The sequence below is a fragment of the Hyla sarda genome, chromosome 3 (genome assembly GCF_029499605.1).
Source record: "Hyla sarda isolate aHylSar1 chromosome 3, aHylSar1.hap1, whole genome shotgun sequence".
Lineage (NCBI taxonomy): Eukaryota > Metazoa > Chordata > Amphibia > Anura > Hylidae > Hyla > Hyla sarda.
This window is the reverse complement of record NC_079191.1, coordinates 410742372-410761379: the sequence shown is the minus strand read 5'-3', so window position 1 is coordinate 410761379 and position 19008 is coordinate 410742372. Positions and strand designations below refer to the sequence as shown.

Below are 19008 nucleotides of genomic sequence, written 5' to 3'. Positions count from 1 at the left end.
GAAGCAGACACAACTTGGTGAATCTTCTGAGAAATATGCAAAATCTTTTGTTGAGGCAGAAGCACTTTCACGGCTACCGAATCCACTAGCAGACCCAGAAACTGAATTTTTGAAGTAGGATGTAACTGAGATTTCTGAAAATTTACCACAAAACCTACTTGTTGGAGGAGATTCAATGCCATCTGGAGATGAGCTTTCAGAATCTCCGGGGTCTGTGCAATGAACAGCCAGTCATCCAAGTATGGTATTATCTTCAAACCTTAAAGTCTTAGTGCTGCTACAAGGACAACTACCTCTTTGGTAAATATTCTTGGCGCTGGCAAGAGGCCAAACGGCAGCTCCCTGAACTGATAATGGAATGTTTGGTGAGGAGTCCAGACTGCCACTCTGAGGTATCTTTTGGACTCGACATGGATTGGTAAATGCAGGTATGCGTTCTCTAAATCTAAGGATGCCATCACTTCTTTGGCCTGCAGAATACTCAGCACAGATTTTATCGTGTCCATTTTGAATTTCTCTTTTCTCAAATGTTCAGAAAATGTAAATCTATTATAAGTCTCCACTTCTGGTCTGGCTAGGGTGCAGGAAACACTCAAGAGTAAACCCCATATACCTATCTTTATAGGTTACAAGTTATGTGTACTGGACTTTGAATGTACACTACTGAAGTTTATGTACTGAATTATGTGTACACTGAATTTTATGAATGTGAGAAGTCAGTCTTGGTATCTGATGGGTATTTGTCTGATTAGGCGCTAGTGAAGGGTGGCGTTCTTTGTTACTTCCAGAGGAGCTGGGAAAGCACCTCTAAGAAAACACTATAAAACCTATAAGAAATATATATATATATTTTTTTTCTCTACTTCCGTACAGGAATTACATACTTCTGTACAGGGATTTTGTACTTATGTACAGGAATTTTATACTTCTGTACAGTAAAACCATTTACATTATGGACATGTTATGTAACCAGACATTTGATTTGCTTGGAATACAAAGGTTACATGCTAGCAGCACAACACTTGAGATATTCAGGTTACATTTACCTGCTGTTGGAGTGCAAAACTCTGTGCACAAAAATATATTACCATTATAAAATTTACATTAACGGTCTTGTAAGGCTCTAAAGTCCACCTACATTCTGCCGGGCACAAACTTACTAGGATCTCCTCGGGCAAGGAGTCTCTCGGCCAGGCACTGGGCACAAACTTATGAATGTGGTTATATTGCAAACAGGAGAACTTCTTGGCATAGTCCTGCCAGGCACTTTATCTGGAACTTGTTGCAGAACTGTAGAAAACCTGTAACAACAAGAGGGTACTAGAATACCACACAGTGAAAGAAAAAACTATTTCAGAATTTGGATCTTCTTTCTTCCCTCATTCGGTATACAATAGTGTCCCAAAAAACATTTGTGAGCCGGGACTGTGCCACTGATGGGTTCACGCTCACAACAACATTAATGGCAGCAGCTGAGGCCACTGGTGCTGCAGTTGGTATCGGTTGGTTTGGCCACACCTCCTTAGGTGGAGTAGGCCGCGGCATATCAGTTGGTGCCTTCTGTTTTGGCCACACCTCCGGCTCTGGAGTAGGCCTAGGCACATATGTTGGTGCTCGTTGATCAGGCCTCACCTCCTCAGAGGGAGTAGGCCTGGGCACATTTTCTGTTACAGATGATGAACTGGACCTTGACATGTGCTTGGGATGCATGATGGGCATCTTGTACACTTCCTCTTCACAGGCTGTCTCTGGCAACCTCATCGGCCCAATCCCGTGGGGATCTGCATCCCAGTCGTCCGATGGGAAGTATTTGAATGGTATCTGTGTTGGATTTTTGGGCCTAGTTATGGCTGCAGCCCATTCACCCCACAGACTCTCCCCACGATCTAGGGAGTGATATGTTTTAGGTAGGTAGTCCCACTGAACGGCCCTTCTATTGACTAATATGGTCCCTCCATGCCGGCAGTCCTGGAGGGTACCAAAGCCTCTGGCTTTATCAAATTTAACAACTGTGGCGCGTCAGTGCTCTAAGGGTGGCTCACCCTCTTGAGAATAGTCCAGCATACGAATGTATAGAGCTTCCAGCTTTTTAGTATCCCTCTGTTGCTCTGCCTGGACTTCATAAGGGAGGCTTTTCGGCCCATATCTCTCTCTATGCTGGGCCCTTAACTTTTCAATGATGCCGGTAATTTCAGCTTCCCTGCGGGCCCTTTGTACCTCAGCTGTGGGGACCGTTGGATGGGACTTCCCCGGCTGGGGAAAAACGTGGTCCCGCATGTACTGTAGGAGCGCAGGCTCGTCGCCGAACACCCACTGTGGAAGGGGGGGTTACCACGGGCCTGCGCTAGCAGGTGCAGACTTCTGTGTTATGGGTTCCCTGTCAGGGCTGGAGGAGGATGAAGAGTCAAAAAAGCGGCTTCGGCTGGCGTACTTACATCCGACTCCTCGGTTGCGATCTCCGCCCAGGATCCCCAGGATCTGTGGTGAGGGGTCAGTCTCACCAGTGATGCAGGTCCCGAAGTCTGCGGTGATTACCCTCTCGTGGTGGATGGCCACTTGTCATCCTCTGGAAGCGGGGGCAGGTTGCAGGCCTCCTCGGCCCCAAGGGACAACTGCTGCAAGCGGTCAGCAAGTTCTTGTAAAAGTTGCGCTGCGGCCGTGACAACTTTCTGCTGCTCCGGTGCCATCTTGCTGCTTTCCTCACATGTTGCGGTGGGCTCCGCCATCTCTGTACACCTCACTGCTATCGCCAGACTGTAGAGGTCAGGCCGCGTGGCTTCTTTTATATGAGGCTTCAACAAAATGGCCGTCAGCCAGAAGGACGTCATCGGTGCAGCTCTGACTGTCAAACACAAGCAGAAGATAATAGTTCCACTTCGGCATAGGAACAGCTACACAATGTCCACGCCCAGGGGCAAGAGGCAGACAAGCGTGGGACATTTTGGCATGCTTCTCGGGTTCTGCCTTAACCCTTTCAGGTACGGTCTGCAGCGGAGCACGTAGCTTGGCTTCTTTCCTGATTTTACACATGGCCACAATACAGTGTTCTTCACCTCCCCCTTACTTTTTCAATTTCAATCGCTACTTGCGAAAATCCTGCACAATATTCTATACACATTCTTGCATATGGGGAGGACTATGGCACTTGAAATAACGGTGTACACCCGTTTTTCGTTGCGGGTGATCAGGGTAACAAAGTTATTAAAGGCACACACCCGTATCCTGTTCGTAGGACGAAAAAAGCTATGTGGTGTCTGGGGTGTTGCAACAGTGTAGCAGGGTCTGGTGGTATTAACCCTGTGGGGAAAGGTGTTCTTAACCCCTGATTTGTCATGACGCCAGGAAGTGGTTGTTTTCTGTATAAGGCCCTGCCGACAACCAATCCAGAAACGGTAGACAATAAAGGAATGTCCACAGCAGGAATCGTGCAAATAACTGGAAATTTTACTTACACTTCTTATGGAACAGCTTTTACAGTTATGCAGTTTCTTTAGAGGCAACCGGAATGCAGTATACCTCACAGGCTTGCTGGGACTTGTAGTATTGAGATTTATGCAGGCCACTGTGATACTAATTATATGCTTGAGTTGAATAGTAGTCACTAGGAATTGTAGACACAGCTTGATAACTCACGTTTTGAAGTGGCTGCAGGTTCCTTAGGCTTTGGCCTAGATGGGATGAATTTAGTATATTTATGCTGCTGTAGTGTATGTGTGTATTTAAGATAATATATAGAGTACTTACCTTGTTGGCGTCACAGGACCTTCGTTCATGTGACTATGTTAATTTCTCTATGGTATGTTGGAGGACCTTTGGAGGTCCTTGGGTCACATGTTACCCATAACCCTTTGTAAAGGGTTGTGGACATTCAATTATTCTCTACCTCCCTATCGCTCTTGGGAAGGGTGGCAGTAGGACAAGCATTAAAGAGGAGCCCTCACCCTGGCGTCACGAATAGCAAGGGTTAACCAGACACCCTTTAGTCACCGCACAGCTACACCGCATATACCCTACTCCCCCAGGCTATCACATAACTTTTTGGTATCCTACGAACAGGATACGGGTGTGTGCCTCCAGCTGTTGCCACCAAGTAAAGTGTACTCCCCCTATTTAAAAGACTGCATCAATGTGTTATGGAGCACCATCTAAGTGTACAGAATTTTGTGTATGGTGCAGCGTGCAGAGAGCACACGCGAAAAGTAAGGGGGAGGCGAAAATGTATTTGCTGCAGAAATGTGTAAAGTGAGAAATGAATGTATGCTATGATGCTCTGGTCCAGTCAGCAATGCAAGAGTTAACCCGCTGCTGGAAAAGCATGCGAAGAAAGCCCACACTGCACCACAACCCGCCCCTGGGCGTGGCTACCAAGTAAGCGTATTGCAGCCGAATGGGAACTCAAATTCACAGTTGTTGTTTCCGGGGGGATTGGAAGTCGGGGCTGCACCGATGACGTCCTTCCGGCCGGCAGCCATTTTGGAGAAGCCAATTATAAAAGGAGCCCTGCACAGCGACCCCTTCAGTCTGCACAAGGGAGAGCCGGAAAGTACAGACATGGCGGAGAGCAGTGTTCATCGTGGCGTGCGCACCGAGATGGCACCGGAACAAAGGAAAGTTGCGGCGGTCGCAGCCCAACTGTTCCACGACCTTGCCGACCGTCTGCAGCAGTTATTGTTGGATGAAGAGGGGGCCTGCAATCTTCCCCCATTGCCTGACGATGACAACGACTGGCCGGATTCCCCTCCAGGGGAAATCGCTGGGACACGTGGAGCATCTTCACCGGTGAGACTGTCCTCTCACCACCGGACATGGGGTTCGTGGGCTGAGATCCTGATGGAGGAGTCTTCTGTAAGTACACCATCAGAAGCTGCCTTCTCTTCCTCCACCAGCCCTGAGCCAGAAATACCCCTGTCTGCTTTGCCGAGTACACGACCGTGCTCACCATAATTGCCTAGATGGACTTTTGGGGATGAACCTGAAATGATCCAGTACATGCATGATGTTCTCCAACCCCTGCCTGGGAAGTCCCTCCCACCGGTCCCTAAGGCACAGAGGGAAGGGGCCCGTCAGGAAGCCAAATTAGCTGAAGTGATGGCAAAGTTAAAGGCCTGACACAGAGAACTTTAGGCCCCCAAGCATGTTCATCTGCCTCATGAGGAAAGGATCCGCAACCAAGAGAACACCAAAGAAATGGAAGCACTCTTCAACCGCATGTGGGATCATCCCCGAGAAGGGGAGAACCCCTTGGAACGTGCAGAGCAATAGTGGCCAAGTTCGACAAGGTCAGAGGTTACGGTACCCTCATTGATTGCCACACCGGCTATACCATCCTCGTAAATCGGCGAGCTGTACTGAGGCCATATATCCACAAAAAGTTCCATTCCCTGGAGGTGGGTGAGATAGTGGAGTACAGCCCCGTCCAGGGCCTGAGAGGAGAGTGGGCTGCCGCAGTCACCAGACCATCAGCTCCAACCCAGCTTCCTCTCAAGTACTTTCCATCTACTGATTGGGAGGCGGACCCCTTCCAGCTGAGGCCAAAATGCCCTGCTCCTAATACCTCCACCTACCATCCTGAGGAGGAATTACTACAGCAGCAGCCACTTCCTTCTACCTTCAGCAATGTACCCAGGCCTACTCCTATTAAGGAGGTTTGGCCTAAACAGCGGGTACCAACCACTGTACCTAGGCCTACTCCCGGCGCGGAGGTTTGGCCTGCCCACCAGGTACCAACGAAAGTGCTGCGGCCCACTCCCGACGTGGAGGTGGGGCCGAATCAACCAGCACCAACCATTTGTCTTAACCCTACAGTGTCACACTCTACCGTCACTAATATGGTGTGGGAAAGCCACATCAATTCTTTTCCTGCTGATGATCATGAGAGAGGTAGAGGCTCCAGGAGAGGAGCAGGATGTCATTGCAAGAGTTTCGTCTGAACTGTGACACTTATTTTTCTTAAAGTTTTGTCTACACAGACTTTCTGCAACGTTTAAGAAGTGGACTATGCTAGACTGTTCAAGTTGAAACTGTAACTGTCAAGCTTTTGTGCCTGGTCCTTAGACCAAGAGACTCCTAGCTGTAGGAGATTCGTAAGTGTTTGCCCGGCTAAACTGCGCTAGCCGTGATATCTGGACTCTTAGTGAAGGAGGACTGATGATCCTTACACGTCTGTTTACGTGTAAATACCTCAATAGTAACGTAACATTGTTTGCTTAAATTGCACTTATCAGGTGAATGTACCTGAACCCTGTCGGAGTGTTTAATAAATATTTGTGCTAAGGTAGCTAAATGTAAATGGTTATTGTACACGGAAAAATTAGCCTTGTACACGTGTACATAAAAAAAAATGTAAATAATAGGTGTTGTAGTAGTTGCTAGTAGGTAGCTTTCTCAGCTCCTCTGAGGATAACATTTCCGTCACCCATCACTAACACCTTCTCAAAGGTCTACACAGGGAAAACTACCCCTAAGGTATCAAGACTGACCTTTCACATAGTACTACACTCATAGTACCTCAAACTAATCACTTAATTGTACTTACCTCACTTAACCATAGTACATCAAACAACAAAAATATCTCCCACTCAAGTAAATGCTCTAGGAATTGTAGCCTATTTCATTTTCCAATTCCTGCCACTGTTATGTACACTAATTCTTTCTCTTACGTGTTCGAGATGCCCTGCCTGGCCAGTAGGTGCTCTTGCGAGCAAAAAATAATACACGTAATCAAAAGGTAACCTAGGTAAGGTTTATCTGTTGTGTTCTAGGGATAAGAGAGGGTAGCCAATGGACTCTAGTAGCCAGTTTATTGGTAGAAAGCCTCAGGCAAGCCAGTAAAGTTCTCAGTGTACTAAACAGGTAACTAAAATGGCAAAAATGTCTAGTGAGATTCAAAAATGTCTAGTGAGATTCAAAAATGTCTAGTGAGATTTAGAAATGTTAAATAGGATGTATCTCATGTAAATAATATCATCCTGTTACTAAATTCATGAACCAAATAATCCTGTTTATGAGTTTACCCATGCAAATATATGTACCTCAAAAAAGTTAAGTAGCTTTGTAGTGTTATACAGCCTGACCAATGAACATTTAAGAAGTTATGCCCTAGACTGTTATTAATCAACATTCGCTTCGTCCCTCTGTCTTAGGGGACAGACGTCGAGTCCGACTTATTTTAAGTAAGGGGGTTTGTGGTGTCCCGGTACCATATAGCATACCGTACCTTGTATGGTGGTCCCCAAAGTCAGAGTTACTACGCTCAGGTAGGGTCCCCAAGGTGGGACAGCCCCCTGTCGCCTCTCTTCTACTCTAATTCTATAGTGTTAATATGTGTATATATTTAATAATGTGTGTATTTAAGATAATATACAGAGTACTTACCTTGCTGGCGTCGCAGGACCTTCGGTCATGTGACTATGTTAATTTCTCTATGGTATGTTGGAGGAACAGAAGTATTGGACCAATTAGCCCTAGTCCAGCCCCAGCCCATATAAGAAGTAGAGCAGGAAAAAACCCTCAGGTATGGCGCTGCAGACTCTTGTAGACAGATGAGGCAGATGCCAAAGGTAATAGGAAAGTCCTCAGCAGGACATTTTATTTAAAAAAAAAAATGGACAAGATTACGCGTTTCGGGAGGATCCCTCCCTTCCTCAGATCAGGATAAGGACAGTACAACAATAGCAGGTTTATATAGGAGGAGTAACAATCCAAACTTGAAAATCAAAGTACAGGAACAGAAACAGCACTTACATATAATATACAGTATGAATATACATTAGGAAGCAATACAATTACAAATTGTGGTAATATACAACACAAAAACACCCTCCCATGTGTTTTTGGCGCCCATTACTGGGCTATATAAACCTGCTATTGTTGTACTGTCCTTATCCTGATCTGAGGAAGGGAGGGATCCTCCCGAAACGCGTAATCTTGTCCATTTTATTGTTTTTTTAATAAAATGTCCTGCTGAGGACTTTCCTATTACCTTTGGCATCCGCCTCATCTGTCTACAAGAGTCTGCAGCGCCATACCTGAGGGTTTTTTCCTGCTCTACTTCTAATATTGACTCCCAGGACAACTTGTTTCCTCCTGCAACCCATCGGCATAGCAGCGACTCGCACTACAGTACCCCGATTATATCGTGGGTGATATGCTTTTTTGCATAGATCTCAAGGTGAGCGGCCATCTATATGCCTCGTGGGGTTGCCCTCCCACCCACCACCCGATCTATTGAGGGTAAATACACAAGGCGCCGTCCGTCGGTCCTTTCTTTTCTTTTCTCTATAGATTCAGCCCATGTAAGGGAGCTGTAGCCAATTATCGCTCTCTTGGGTTGCTGCTCTTGTGGATGCAGGACTAGCAGGACGGATCTGTGCAACTTTCAAAGAGACGTTAGGCCAGAAAACCTACCGGCCTCAGCTGAACTAAACCGTGAGTTCTAAACTAATCCCCGCTAAAGCTAGCTTGACTACTGGACCGCAACTATATCCCCTAAATGCAGTGGAACAGCACATATCATCCTAAAGACTCTAAATTGCTTAAGGTCCCAACCTTTGTCAATCTCCAAGAGAATTTGCATGTATAGAGACTGTTCCGGTTATGAAGCTTGCATTAAATCTTCAGTAAAGTTTCAACTGTTTTTAGAAAACTCTCCGGTTGTGGACATTAAATTATTCTCTACCTCTCTATGGCTCTTGGGAAGGGTAGGACAAGCATTACAGAGGAGCCCTCACCCTGGCGTCACGAATAGCAAGGGTTAACCAGACACCCTTTAGTCACCGCACAGCTACACCCCATATACCCTACTATATATAATGTGAGGGGTGGACTCACTTATGGGAGATACTGTATATAATGTGAGGGGTGGACTCACTTATGGGAGAAACTGTATATATATATATATATATATATATATATATATATTGTGAGGGGTGGACTCACTTATGGGAGATACTGTATATATAATGTGAGGGGTGGACTCACTTATGGGAGATACTGTTTTTAATGTGAGGGGTGGACACACTTATGGGAGATACTGTATATATAATGTGAGGGGTGGACTCACTTATGGGAGATACTGTATATATAATGTGAGGGGTGGACTCACTTATGGGAGATACTATATATATAATGTGAGGGGTGGACTCACTTATGGGAGATACTGTATATAATGTGAGGGGTGGACACACTTATGGGAGATACTGTATATAGAATGTGAGGGGAGGACTCACTTATGGGAGATACTGTATATATAATGTGAGGGGTGGAGTCACTTATGGGAGATACTGTATATATAATGTGAGGGGTGGACTCACTTATGGGAGATACTGTATATATAATGTGAGGGGTGGACTCACTTATGGGATATACTATATATAATGTGAGGGGTGGACTCACTTATGGGAAATACTGTATATAATGTGAGGGGTGGACTCACTTATGGGATATATTATATATAATGTGAGGGGTGGACTCACTTATGGGAAATACTGTATATAATGTGAGGGGTGGACTCACTTATGGGATATACTGTATATATAATGTGAGGGGTGGACTCACTTATGGGAGATACTGTATATATAATGTGAGGGGTGGACACACTTATGGGAGATACTGTATATAATGTGAGGGGTGGACTCACTTATGGGAGATACTGTATATATAATGTGAGAGGTGGAGTCACTTATGGGAGATACTGTATATAATGTGAGGGGTGGACTCACTTATGGGAGATACTGTATATAATGTGAGGGGTGGACTCACTTATGGGAGATACTGTATATATAATGTGAGGGGTGGAGTCACTTATGGGATATACTGTATATATAATGTGAGGGGTGGAGTCACTTATGGGATATACTGTATATATAATGTGAGGGGTGGACTCACTTATGGGAGATACTGTATATAATGTGAGGGGTGGACTCACTTATGGGAGATACTGTATATATAATGTGAGGGGTGGACTCACTTATGGGAGATACTGTGTATATAATGTGAGGGGTGGACTCACTTATGGGAGATATTGTATATATAATGTGAGGGGCGGAATCACTTATGGGAGATACTGTATATAATGTGAGGGGTGGACTCACTTATGGGAGATACTGTATATATAATGTGAGGGGTGGACTCACTTATGTGATATACTGTATATATAATGTGAGGGGTGGAGTCACTTATGGGATATACTGTATATAATGTGAGGGGTGGAGTCACTTATGGGATATACTGTATATATAATGTGAGGGGTGGACACACTTATGGGATATACTGTATATATAATGTGAGGGGTGGACTCACTTATGGGAGATACTGTATATATAATGTGAGGGGTGGACTCACTTATGGGATATACTGTATATATAATGTGAGGAGTGGACTCACTTATGGGATATACTGTATATATAATGTGAGGGGTGGACTCACTTATGGGAGATACTGTATATATAATGTGAGGGGTGGACTCACTTATGGGATATACTGTATATATAATGTGAGGGGTGGACTCACTTATGGGAGATACTGTATATAATGTGAGGGGTGGACTCACTTATGGGAGATACTGTATATAATGTGAGGGGTGGAGTCACTTATGGGATATACTGTATATATATAATGTGAGGGGTGGACTCACTTATGGGATATACTGTATATATAATGTGAGGGGTGGAGTCACTTATGGGATATACTGTATATATATATAATGTGCGGGGTGGAGTCACTTATGGGAGATACTGTATATATAATGTGAGGGGTGGACTCACTTATGGGAGATACTGTATATATAATGTGAGGGGTGGATATACTTATGGGATATACTGTATATATAATGTGAGGGGTGGACTCACTTATGGGATATACTGTATATATAATGTGAGGGGTGGACTCACTTATGGGAGATACTATATATATAATGTGAGGGGTGGACTCACTTATGGGATATACTGTATATAATGTGAGGGGTGGAGTCACTTATGGGAGATACTGTATATAATGTGAGGGGTGGAGTCACTTATGGGATATACTGTATATAATGTGAGGGGTGGACTTACTTATGGGATATACTGTATATAGAATGTGAGGGGTGGAGTCACTTATGGGATATACTGTATATATATAATGTGAGGGGTGGACTCACGGGAGATACTGTATATATAATGTGAGGGGTGGACTCACTTATGGGAGATACTGTATATATAATGTGAGGGGTGGAGTCACTTATGGGATATACTGTATATATAATGTGAGGGGTGGACTCACTTATGGGAGATACTGTATATATAATGTGAGGGGTGGACTCACTTATGGGAGATACTGTATATAATGTGAGGGGTGGACTCACTTATGGGAGATACTGTATATAATGTGAGGGGTGGAGTCACTTATGGGAGATACTGTATATAATGTGAGGGGTGGACTCACTTATGGGAGATACTGTATATATAATGTGAGGGGTGGAGTCACTTATGGGATATACTGTATATATAATGTGAGGGGTGGACTCACTTATGGGATATACTGTATATATAATGTGAGGGGTGGAGTCACTTATGGGATATACTGTATATATAATGTGAGGAGTGGACTCACTTATGGGAGATACTGTATATAATGTGAGGGGTGGACTCACTTATGGGATATACTGTATATATAATGTGAGGGGTGGACTCACTTATGGGAGATACTGTATATATAATGTGAGGGGTGGACTCACTTATGGGAGATACTGTATATAATGTGAGGGGTGGACTCACTTATGGGAGATACTGTAAATTGATAGATTCTATAGACAGATAAAGCACATACATAGCTTTGTCTATCATTTTACATAAGATACCATATGTTTTCTTTCCTCTGTCTCTTATGTAGAAGTAAGAAAGCTCACCATACAGTATAGCAGTAGAATCTACCGTACAATAGATCATACACTAGAACATTATAACGGCACCGCACAGTATGATTCCCCTCCGGCATCCCTTCCGAGATGAAATAGTTAACGTACGATCTGCTTCCTCCGAAGTTCATTACTTGTAAGAACGCTGTGACCGCACAACAACCTTATACATTTTCCTCAACTCATCTCTCAAGATAAACATTGGGATTTAGAAACCCAAATTGAATCATCGCTGCAGAGGAGAGAGTAATACGGCGCGGCGCTTCCCCGCTAATGGCGTCCTCTTCTACATATGTTCGGCTTTGTTAACCTGATATTGAATGGAATGTAAGGCAAGTCGCTCAGGTTCCTAAAGAAGCTTGGAAAGAAAGAAAGATGTTCTCGGGTTCATACGCTGAATGCCTGACTGCTCCTTAAACTTCCATTTCCTGTTCATTCCGTTTCTTTGAGAAACAAAAGTCCCTTCTTTCCCCTTCTGTTCTGTGATGTGGAAAAAGCCAAGTAACCATTCTCTTTAATTACAAAGAACATAAGTATTGTCCCTGGTTTATTACTAATGACTAAACACATTAGAGGGATCTGGGCTCCTAAACAGCGCTACTGTTTTTTCCCATGTATCGGGTTACGTGTGCGGAGATCAGAGTTCCTCGCCGCCGCTCAGGTGCGTGATCCCGATAATGGGAGAGCACAAGTCATTTAATCTTCATCTTTCAAACAGTGTTGGGAAAATGGCCGTAATCTGCGGATGATGAAGCGGTGTGTCTGCTAGATAGCGTCCTCGAGTCGATGAATTCTGAGGAAGTGTTCCATCATTGTTAACCCCTTAATAACGCAGGGCGCACATTTATGGCCTGTTCTCGCAACAGAATTGGGTTCAGAATTGAACTGGTTGTGACGTCACGCCCCTTCCATTCATGTCTATGGGAGGGGGCGTCAAGCCCCCTCCCATAGACATGAAGGGAGGGGGCGTGGTCTAAGGTCACGACCACGGCCGCCCGCAACCCCCTGCGATCAGAAATCTTATCCCATAAACTTTGGACAGGGGATAGGATGTCTAGGGGTGGAGTACCCCTTTAACATTTTAGATCCTGCGATCAAAGTTGATCATAAGATCTAAAATAGGCAAAATACTGGTGCCGGTCGATTGGGGGTTGGTGGATGATCAGAACCTCTAAATCCCAGGGTCCGTTCAGGTAATCATCTGCCTCTGTGCCTTCCGATCAACACTCTGAAAATACAGGCAGGATCAGCAGCCTGTATTATAATAATAGCACCATTAACACTGATCAATGCTGCGCTGTGGCATAGCATCAATAATACATGGCACAAGAGATGCTTCAGCGGGTGTTCGCTCCCGATGCCTTCCAGCTCATAGCGCTAAGGGAGCAAGCACTGAGATATCTCTGGCGCTGCTGTGGTGTCCCGGTACAGGACATATCCTGTCCCTTTTGTCTGGAGTCCCCTCAGCCAGCGTCCCTCCATGATAATGGGCTTTCCTGAAGGGCTATCCCCTAATCGCCTCTTAATATTGTGATATTTAATGTATATATTTATATATTTAATTCATATAGGATACCTATGTATAGGACCTTAGAGGTCACATGCCTTTAATATATGTTATGCTATGGTTTAAGGACCTTTGGATCATGTGATATACCCAGAGATCCAGAGTGCATAACTGACAGGTTCCGCTGACCAATGAGCTTTGTCCCGCCCTCTTAATATATAAGGGGCTGCTGCCACTTAATTCGCTCTCTTAGCTCCTGCTCATCCTGCCGGACTATCAGAGAGAGCACATTTCAGCACAATTCATCAATTCAAGCGAGGCCTGAAGCCTTATCTTCCGCAGCCACTAAACTGTGCGTTATCCAGCTCAAAACTACTAAAATCCTGTGTGACTACTGCAACTCAATTATCCTAAATTCAGTAGCACAGTGGCTAGCAAACCAAAGCTCACTGTATTCAGAAGTCCCAGCAAACCTGTGAGGAACCTGAACTACGGTCCTCTATACAAAGACTGTTTTGTTAACTGCAGTTGCATAAAATATGCAGTAAAGTTTATTCCAGTTTCATCAAATATCTGCTGTGGAAATTCAATAATTTTTCCCTACCGTTTCTGGGACGGTTCATGGTAGGACTATTACTCTAAGGAAACTCCACCCTGGCGTCACGACAACCTAGGGTTTATACCAACATACCCTACACTATTATCTGCACCACCTAGACACCGCACTGCATATTAGAGATGTATGGCGCATGCGCTTAGGGTCTGTGTGTGTATCAGGCCCCAATCCTGTCATAAGGGGGAAGGTGTGGCGGCTCCAGGGCACGCCCATCTGACTGTTCCTGACTGAGGAGAAAAGCAAATTCTTTTTTTTTTTTTTTTTACAAGATAAAGCCGCTGATTAAGTAGCCAAAGGTACGGCTACATTAAAGTCTACAGCCCTTTATCATACTGTGCTTAGATTAAGGGAGTACTCCACTGCTAGACATCTTATCCCTTATCCAAAGTATAGGGGATAAGATGTCTGATCACTGGGGTCCCGCTGCTGTGACCCCCCCCCCCACAATCTCCCGCAGCACCCAGCATTCTAAACAAACGCTGGGTTCCTGTGACAGTGTCTGTGATGTAACGGCCACGCCCCCTCATGACATCATGCCACACCCCTCCCTTCATGTCTATAGGAGGGAGCATGTCAGCTGACAAGCCCCTCCCTTAGACATGAATGGAGGGGCGTGGTATGATGTCACAAGGGGGCGTGGCTGTGAAGTCACCATCATGGCCTCCTGCTCCGAGCGTTTTGAACAAAATGTACAGAACACTGGAGCACTGGAGTATCCCTTTAAGGAGGTATTTCCACATTATAGTTGCTCTTTAATTATTCATTTGTTTTATTTATTTATTTTTATTTAATTATTTATTATTTTACTTTAAAATGTTCTTTTGTTTTACTCATTCACAAGCCGTCTTTTCCAGCATCAGTGCCAGGAGTGGTACAATGGAGATTCCCATTAATATTACTCACTCTGACAGATGTTAAAGAGTGGGTTTTTTTTTTCCCATCGACTCAGTGATGAATTGTTTTGTAAAGGATAAAGCTGCTTTCTCTCATTTTCTTATTAATAAGCAATAGAGTCAAAATCAGGTTAAGTGACATAAAGCAGGTAGGAGCAGGATGCATTTAGCTGGATGGAGTGACAGCAGTGAAGGAGACTGGAATCTGGTCGCTTCCCCAGAGGCTGGTTTCATTAAGTTAATAGGCGTATAGAGGAACGCTCCTCCGACACACATGCCGAAACTGAACCATAAGTGAATTTTATTAAAATTAATTATATTTTTTGCTCTCTCTCTCTCTCTCTCTCTCTCTCTCTCTCTCTCTATATATATATATATATATATAGTGACCCCCCGACCTACGATGGCCCCGACATACGATAATTTCAACATACGATGCTTTTGTATGTCGGGGCCATCGCATAAACGGCTATCCGGCAGCGCAGACTGCTTCAGCTGCCACCGGATAGCTGTTTACGGTGCCCCGTGTGGTCCACTGACGATCACTTACCTGTTCTCGGGGCTCCGGCGCGTCCTCTTCGGGATCCCCTGCATCGTCGTCGCTCTCCATCATCGTCATCACGTCGCTGCACATGCCGTCCCGTCATCCAATAGGACTGGCATGCGTAACGACGTGATGGCGGAAACGGAAAGCGAGGATGCGGGGGGAAGCAGAGGACTTGCCGGAGCAAGGGGACACCCCGGGGACGCGGCGACAGCGATTGAAGGCGACATCCCGGGCAGCGGTGACCGTCCGGAGCGACGGGGACAGGTGAGTACAACTTCCTATACCAGTGGTCTTCAACCTGCGGACCTCCAGATGTTGCAAAACTACAACTCCCAGCATGCTCCGACAGCCGTTGGCTGTCCGGGCATGCTGGGTGTTGTAGTTTTGCAACATCTGGAGGTCAGCAGGTTGAAGACCACTGTCCTATACTTTACATTGCACGGATCCCTCAACATACGATGGTTTCAACAAACGATGGTCCATTTGGAACGGATTACCATCGTATGTTGAGGGACCACTGTATATACACACACACACATGAATGTATATATATATATATATATATATATATATATATATATATATATATATATGTTTTTCTAGACCTAGGTGTTTATGTTAAATGGAATTTTTTGGGTGGTCATTGTATTGACACCAGATGTTATCTTCTGGTTAGGATGTACCCATTCTGACATACTACTACTAGATGATGCTGCATTCTGGGAAAAACAACAAACACTACAGCACAGATTAGTTTTAGTTTTGATGCAATTATTTTTGTTAATTAAATGGGCACTACCAGAACCAAAAAAATGTTACTGTATATGTTCTACAATTTGGTAAAACATTAACCTTTCTAATATACTTCATAAAAAAAGAAAGATTTTTTAGAAGTCATGGCTTAGAAAAAAGTCCACTAGGGGTCCCCATACCATCCAGAACATAATCCTCTCCGGCTGCAGCATCATCTTTGTCCCAGCTGAAGCAGTGACAGGGACAAAAATCAGGAAGTGAGGGACGGGACTAAAACTCCTCTGTGCTCACTCCCGTCCTGTCTTTCAGACAGGAGAGGGTCACAGAGTAGCCAGCAGTGATTGAATAAAGAGACCAAGCACAGCACAGCAGGCACAGGGAGAAGGTGAATGCATGGTGAGTGAAGGCGGGCTCAGTGCTTGTTTTGGACTCACCCCTTTCTGAGCAGTGGATGTCAGAATGAGTGAGCAGCAGAACAGAGGGATTTGTGAGTCAAATACAGAAATAAAAAAAAACGGCAGTCCGGGCATGCTGAGAGTTGTAGTTTTGCAACATCTGGAGGTCTGCAGGTTGAAGACCACTGCTCTAGAAGGTCCCATAAGCCCAAATACAATAATAGTATAATGGGACTACTGTATATGAAGGACACATGGACACCAGTAGTGATGTTTTCTCACGGTATCTCGCCGGAGAGCTATGGTGACAGGTGAAGTGGAGGAAGGAGTTAATGATTGTATACGGTAGGACGCTCACCGCACTGTAAATGTGCCGGCATTGTTTTCCTATGGAAATGTTGTGCTTATTTTAATTATATCACTTCCTTTTGTAAACTGTTTTCTCTGGATTTTTTTTTCTCCTCAAAGGAAATTAAAAAACGTAAATGTGCACTTCTCCTGAAAGTCAGTGACCTGTGCAGTGCAAACACTATCTGCCTGTACGCAGCGCATAGACATCAATGCAGCCAACTCATGTGCGGCCCTCAGGAGAACGCTTCCCTTCTGCCGATAATGTTTACTAGAAAGTAAAAAAAATATATATATATATAGTGAATTATTCCATTTGTCATTGGCTATGAATAATGAGGATAAATCATCATCATCTTTATCAGACATCATAGTTATCCTCCCTAAGTATACATTAAAGGGGTATTCCAGGAAAAAACTTTTATATATATATATATATATATATATATATATATATATATGTATATATCAACTGGCTCCAGAAAGCTAAACAGATTTGTAAATTGCTTCCATTAAAAAATCTTAATCCTTCCAATAATTATCAGCTGCTGAAGTTGAGTTGTTCTTTTCTGTCTGGCAACAGTCTTCTCTGCTGACATCTCTGCTTGTCTCGGGAACTGCACAGAGTAGAAGAGGTTTGCTATGGGGATTTGCTTCTACTCTGGACAGTTCCCGAGACACGTGTCATCAGAGAGCACTTAGACAGAAAAGAACAACTCAACTTTAGCAGCTCATAAGTACTGAAAGGATTAATATTTTTTTTAAATAGAAGTAATTTACAAATCTGTTTAACTTTCTGTAGCCAGTTGAGATATATATATATATATATATAAAAAAAAATGTTTTCCTGGATAACCCCTTTAAACGTGGGGAGACACGTACTGTAGTTTCCTGCATATTCGGTGCTGTGTGTTTTCCTACCCACTGAAGACAATGGGTAGGAAAATATGCAGCATCATATAGGCAGCAAAATACACTGTTGTCCCTCCTCCTCCCATGGATATGAATGGAGAGGGCTTGGCATGATGTCACAAACGCGCCACCCTCCCACCCCTTGACCTGAAGACACAGTTCTGTTAATAAATGTTCAGAACGCTGGGGTGCCAGCCTAGAGATAAGGGGTGGGGGGGGGGGGGGTCCCAGTGGCCCCCACAACCAGACATCTTATCCCCTATCCTTATGACAGGAGATAAGATGTCTAGGAGTGAAGTACCCCTTTAAAATGTTTCTTTCCAGCAGGCAGCTCGATAGTGATGAAAGGCATAGGCCATATTTGATTTCGGGATATTTCGTGAATATATAGACGAATATTCATCCTATATTCGCGAATTTCACGAATTCGTTATATTCGCATATTCACATATGCGAATATTCGCACATGTGAATATTTGCATATTCGCGTCTTTGAGGAAGAAAACTGTGAGGGGGTGGGCAACTCTACTATTGGTTGCTAGGGATGTTGTTGATAACCTCTGACAAGTATATTTGCATCATTCTAATTGGCCCACAAGTGAGAAGGAATATGCGAATATGTGGAATAATGAATATTTACAATTTTGAATATATAGCGAATATATTCGCAATATTTGCGAATTTGTGATATTCGAGATAAAAATTCGAAAAGCGAATATTCGTGCCCAACACTACAGCTTGACATGAAAACCTACAGACTATATGGGAGAGTGTTGTGGGCATGCTTTGTGATACATGTAGAGATCTGTTGCTAGTTACATAGGGCTCACAGACTGTACAAAATAAATGCTCTCAAAATACTTTTAAATGAGCACTGTCATGAAAGCAAAAAATTGATATGTTGTAGTACTTAAGTACTACAACATATCTCTAATATAGTTTAATTAAAAAAAAAAGTGATTTTAAAACAGTTTAAAATCACTTTTAAATTCGGCCACTTGGGATTGCGGGCTGCGCGGCGGGGAGGGGGTACTCTGGGTGAACTAAAGGGGAGGGGGAGTGAGTTGAGTGGCGCGACGGTGCCGGGGGTGGGGTTGCGGGCTGCGCGGCAGGGAGCGGTATGTGCTCCGGTGTTCACCTATAC

At 44.2% G+C, this 19008-nt stretch overlaps 1 long non-coding RNA gene across 1 annotated transcript in view; it reads left to right on the top strand.

The window, feature by feature from the left end:
- The window catches only part of LOC130362976 (uncharacterized), a 57548-nt gene that overhangs the window by 25902 nt on the left and 12638 nt on the right, over positions 1 to 19008 (top strand). The window lies entirely within an intron of this gene.